Here is a 6,094-nt window from a genome sequence, read left to right as displayed (position 1 = left end):
TTAGTATACATCAGTTAACCAAATATTTTGATTACCAATTATCTATGTAGTTCTAGAATTTTTTAAAAAAGGAAAATGGAAAATGATATGGGTTTTGTTCCCTTGAGAAATGTACTGTCTGATGAGTATTCAGAGAGGTGTGACATCTGTTAGGGTGGTTTCAGGATGCAATAAAGGAAAATGGGTCGTGGGGAGCAAGAAAAGAGAATATAAAAGCTAATAGGTGCAAGTGAAAAATGTCCTTGTCTCCCTTTATAATGTATTCAATGGAAAGACATTGAAAAGTTATGAATATGGGATTGCGAAGATTTGATACAGCCTCAGCTCTCCTTCAATCACAAATTAAAATTTTGCTAAGTCCCATTAGAAGTATTTTCTTTGTATTTTTGCAATCAGTTTCTCTTTCTCCATAACCACCGCTACTTGTTTAAATTCACCTTTGTCATTTATTGCTGGACTTATAGCAATCTATTTGACTTTTATTTTTAACTTTACTTATTCTCCTACTTAGAAGCCTTTAGTGACTACTCAGATCCTTTAGGTTAAAATTCTAGTTCTTAGCTTGCCTTCCACACAAAAGAGGCCCTTTATTATTATTCATTTACTTGCCTCTCCAGGTTCATCAACTACCTCATCCACACCAGCAACACAAGTGTTGTCCACTGCAAGAAACTTCTTCAGATTTCCTGTAGCGACCATACATTTCTATTGTTTTGTGGATACATATATTCTGTTAGCTTTGCTTGGAATTTCTCTTTCCTTACTCCATTTTCATCTGCCTTTGTTCTTCAAGATCATCTCCCACAATGTTCCCTTTCTCAGTCATCTCCAGTTTTTCTTAGGTTCTCTTTTTATTCACTTAAATAACATCCGTCCTATAATGACAGTAATTGTGCCTACCTAGTGAAATCTAGGGTTTTTGAGGCATATTAGAATTATCTGTATTTATCTATAGTTGCATAATTAATTACCCTGAAACAGAAAATAAAAACAACAGACATTTGTTATCTTATAGATTCTGAGGGTCAGGAATTCAGAAGCAGCTTAGCCAAGTGATTCAGGTTCAGGTTCTCTCAGGAGGTCACCATCGACATGTGGGTTTGGGCTGAAGTTATCTGAAGGCTACATTTGAGTAAGAAGAGCCTCTTCCAGTATAACCCATTCAATGTCCTTTTTTTTTAATAAATTTATTTATGGCTGTGTTGGGTCTTCGTTGCTGTGTGCAGGCTTTCTCTAGTTGCGGTGAGCGGGGGCTACTCTTCGTTGCCGTGCATGGGCATCTCATTGCCGGGGCTTCTCTTGTTGCGGAGCACAGGCTCTAGAAGCGCAGGCTTCAGTAGCTGTGGCTTGCAGGATCTAGAGCTCAAGCTCAGTAGTTGTGGTGCACGGGCTTAGTTGTTCTGCGGCATGTGGGATCTTACCGGACCAGGGCTCGAAACCGTGTCCCTTGCATTGGCAGGCAGATTCTTAACCACTGCGCCAACAGGGAAGCCGCCATTCAATGTCTTTTGAAAGGAGGACTCAGTTCTGTCTGTAGACAGAAGGCTTCAGTTTCTTACCATGTGGCCCTCTCCATAGTGGTAACTTGAATGCCCTCACTACATGGCTGCTGGCTTCTTCGAGAGCAAATAAGCTAAGAGCGAGACAAAAACTACAGTCTTTTCTATGATCTAGACTTGGAAGTTTGACTCCATTATTTCTTCAATATTGTATTAGGTACACATGTTACAATATTGTATTAGTCATCTGGTGTGAGATAAGACTACACAAGCGCATGAATGTAGGGAGTTGAGGATCATTGTGGGCTATCGTGAGGTTATAAATTTGAAAAACTTTAATATTACAAAAGATTATATTAATAATATTATCTTAGAACCTCTCCAATTATTCTACTTTAATTGTGGAAGACAGTTTCCGTGAAAATATTTGTCTTCATGAAGATTCCAATTTAAAATAAAGGGCAGTAATTTAAACATTAAGATTTTTCTGTGGTATATTATATATATATATATATATATATATATATATATTTCATTTTTACAACTGTGTTTTAACTTATGAGCAATTGTATATCCAAAGAAAAACTTAATCTATTATGGAGAACAAATAAGAGGACAGCATTTTCTTCCAAGCAGCTATGTGGCCTTGAACCATCTATGGAACTTCATAGTGTTTTAGCTTTGTCACCACTCAGATCAGTAATATAACAAATTGTCCCTTATATCTCGTGAAACTATTATGAGTGTAAAGAAAGCTACTGATGATAAACAGCAACGAAAAGTTAAATGGCTCATGGCTCCGGCTCTGCCTTGGGCTGGCTGCAGTCTCAGTCTGAGGGCGGCCGAAGTGGTTGGCTCGTTTTTCTGCTGCTTCTCCTAGTGGCAGCGTCGGCGGTGGTCCGATCGATGCCTCCGCCAACCTGGGCGGCATGCCTGGCGAGAGATTAAAGATGCAGTATGCCACGGGGCCGCTGCTCAAGTTCCAGATTTGTGTTTCCTGAGGTTATAGGCATGTGTTTGAGGAGTACGTGCTGGTTATTAGCCAGCGTTACCCAGACATCCGCACTGAAAGAGAGAATTACTTCCCTCAACCAATATATAGACACATAGCACCTTTACTGTCAGTCTTCAAGTTAGTATTAATAGGCTTAATAATTGTTGGCAAGGATCCTTTTGCTTTCTTTGGCATGCAAGCTCCTAGCATCTGGCAGTGAAGCCAAGAAAATAAGGTCTATGCATGTATGATGGTCTTTTTCTTCAGCAACATGATTGAGAACCAGTGTATGTCAACAGGTGCATTTGAGATAACTTTGAATGATGTACCTGTGTGGTCTAAGCTGGAATCTGGTCACCTTCCAACCATGCAACAGCTTGTTCAAATTCTTGACAATGAAATGAAGCTCAGTGTGCATATGGATTCAATCCCATACCATCGATCATAGCCCCACCTATAAGCACTGAAAGCTCTTTTACATTAAGGGATTTTTGCAAGAGCAGCGTGGCTGACATTATGAAGGCCTGTACTGAAGACAGCAATCTGTTAGTACAGACCAGATGCTTTCTTGGCAGGCTCATTGTACCTCTTGGAAAACCTCAGTGTAAGACAGTTTTTCAGTACTGGCATATTTTGGAATTCTGCACATTCGTGGAGTGCAATAATACTGTACAGTTTTTCTTTCTTCCCCAAGTCCACTTGGTTAATAGTTTTTTTAAAACATGCAGACATTACTACTTGTACTTTTTTTCTCAGTCATATTTGAAAAAGTAGAAAATTGAGTTGCAATTTGATTTTTTTTTCAAAGATGTCTGTTAAGTCTGTTGTGATTTTATATGAATTTTCCTTTTTATAGTTTAAAACTGATCCTTTTCGGGACTAGAGCTGAAGTTCCCAAATACTTTATAAAAGTTTATCAGACATCTCTAATTTGGTCATGTCCAATTTACATAGTTTTCAAAATATTGCATATTGTGAACAGCATATTATATAAGATTATGTGGGGAAATCCTATATCCAGAGTACTCTACCAATTTGTGTATGTGTGTGATTACCAGAGAACTACTAAAAGACCAACCACTTTTTAAATCCTGTTAATGTAGTTCAAGTGTCCTGCCTTAACCAATTTAATGAGTTGATTAACTGGGCCTTTATACTTAACTCAATAAAAAACTAAGCAGATGTAAGTTAAAAAAAAAGAGAGAGAATTTAAATGACTATGAAAAGGTAAGATGTCTTCATTAAGTGATTTGCAAACATGTCTCATAAATGGTATTTGAATATTTGTAATTTCCTAGCATGCATTATATACAAATAATAACCAATCTAGTCATTGTACAATGCTAATTTCAGGTGACTTTTCCCAAGGCACTTTTTTGGCTACCAGATTAGCTCATCAAGGAGGTAGATTTACAATGCCACATGTAAAGACACTATTGACCATCAGGTATGATTTATCTTTATTCAAGCTCAGTGTAGAAATGCAAATAAAATGGGAAGAAGACTGAGAAGGTATATAAAAATTCTCATCTGTGTCTACAAACCACAGTACTTGTATTTTTTTTAATTAATTAATTAATTTATTTTTACAACAGTACTTTTAAAAAGTCTTAAAATATTAGTGGTATTAATCTATTTTAGAATGTAAAAGGTAAACAATGAAGGCCATAAAGGGAATTCCTGGTTCTCAATGAAGCAAATTTTCCATGTATTCAAAGTTCAACTTGTGGACATTCTTCCAAGAAAAAATAAAGTTACTGATGGATAATGTTTCAAGGCATCTACAATGGGCACACAACTTGCAACACAGGCAGGTAGCTTTCAGAGGGAACTCAAAGCAATTGCATCAGCTATGTGCAGCATCTTACAGACCACTGTGGAGCTAGAGTGGATTTGATTTTCCCTCTGAAGTCATGTACTCATCTAGAAGGAAGGTTTGGCTCAGACTTTCACTTCATAAAGTACTTTTTAATTTATTCCCCAAAGTATACAATGACCTATTACTAAACATCATTTATAATGATTTATAACTGGTAACTTAATTTGTTCCTCCTTCAATTTTATTTAGAGAGAAAAGTAAGAAACCACTTGACCTACACAAAGATTTGTTAACCTTGAGTCATTTTTGTTTTAAATCCTTGAAATTCTTTGAGATTTTTTAAATATGGAATTTGTAATTCTAGTTTGCAACTTCAAGGAAAAAGTTAATTGCGGCACTTTCATCTTCTCATATTTCAAGGGTTATTCAAAATAAACTAAAAGTTTCTGAATTTTTAAAAAATTGTATAGCATAATCTTGGCTGATATGACTGATATAGAGACTGCAACCCAGACGCAGAGTACTATCAACACAAACATTTTTTAGGTCATTGGCTTAGTGCCCCTGCTGTGGGTGACAAGGAAAATGATATTAAATCTTGAAGGAAAGTGATCCAATTTAGGCAATGGTGAAATTATTATTAACAAGTCTTCCATCATAATTTGGAAGGCAAATAATGTTGATTTAAGAGCAGAGGTTGGAAAACAGAATGTTAGTAATGGGTGCTAAACATCATTGGGTGGATTTTACCAGATCTTAAAAGAAAGAGATTATTTCAAAAAGAACTGAACATTTCCAGGTGGAAAAGAAAAAAAAAAAGTGAAAAATTTAGGAACTTGAAGATTTGGAAAATACAAGTGTATCCAATGTCAAACAGTAAAATATTAAAATTGAAACATTTATAAAAGTCAGCTTAGACGCAGGGTCCAAACAGTGCTTGCCCTTTTACTCATTATTAAAAGATTGTGAATAGCTAAGGTGGCACCTAGTAAATCTTTTCATTTGGACAAAAGAGAGAAAAGCTATGCTTCTTCCATGAAAGCTTAATAAAACAAAGTAATTGCAATTATTTTGAGTGTGAGAGAGAGAGAGTTCAGGTAAGGTTGGAGAAGAGAATGCAAGAAAATAATGGCAAATTTAAGAAGTATGTTCATAAAAGGACAGCATGTAGACACATTATGGTGACTGGAATCGAGTAGATAGAAGCCAACTACATGTTTTAGAGTCATTCTTTCAAAGAAACACTAGCCTAAACTAAAAGTTTGTGACTTTTGAGGGGGATAAAACAATTATCAGGTCCTCAGTCTTCTATAGGCAAAAGGAAGTTCAGTTCTCAAGGAGGATATGGTCCACAATACTCAATTCAGTTATGGAAATGGAGGATGATAAGAAAGGAAAACTCTTCTAGAACAATGAACTGAGAACCCTCCCTCTCAGGGAGCAGAACTGAGCCCAGTCATAAATCATTCCTCTTTCCCAGAGTGGGTGGCCCTTACCAATGTCTGCTAAGCAGGATGTCAGAATTTTTTTTTTTTTTTTTTTTTACAGTAGGTCCTTGTTTGTTATCTGATTTAAATGCTGCAGTGTGTACATGCCAATCCCAAACTCCCAATCTATCCTCTCCTCCACACCTTTCCCCACTGGTAACAAAAAGTTCATTTTCTAAATCTGTGAGTCTGTTTCTGTTTTGTAAATAAGTTTATTTGTATCTTTTTTTTTTTGATTCCACGATATCATATGATATTTGTCTTTATCTGACTTACTTCACTTAGTAGGATAATC

General features: G+C 36.2%; 1 pseudogene; it reads left to right on the top strand.

The window, feature by feature from the left end:
* The first annotated feature begins 2,366 nt into the window (after positions 1 to 2,366).
* LOC103079330 (selenoprotein T pseudogene) lies at positions 2,367 to 2,941 on the top strand (annotated as a pseudogene).
* Positions 2,942 to 6,094: the final 3,153 nt, after the last annotated feature.

The sequence above is a fragment of the Lipotes vexillifer genome, unplaced genomic scaffold, assembly GCF_000442215.2.
Source record: "Lipotes vexillifer unplaced genomic scaffold, Lipotes_vexillifer_v1.1 scaffold642, whole genome shotgun sequence".
NCBI classification, from domain to species: domain Eukaryota; kingdom Metazoa; phylum Chordata; class Mammalia; order Artiodactyla; family Lipotidae; genus Lipotes; species Lipotes vexillifer.
This window is presented reverse-complemented; position numbering and strand designations above follow the sequence as displayed.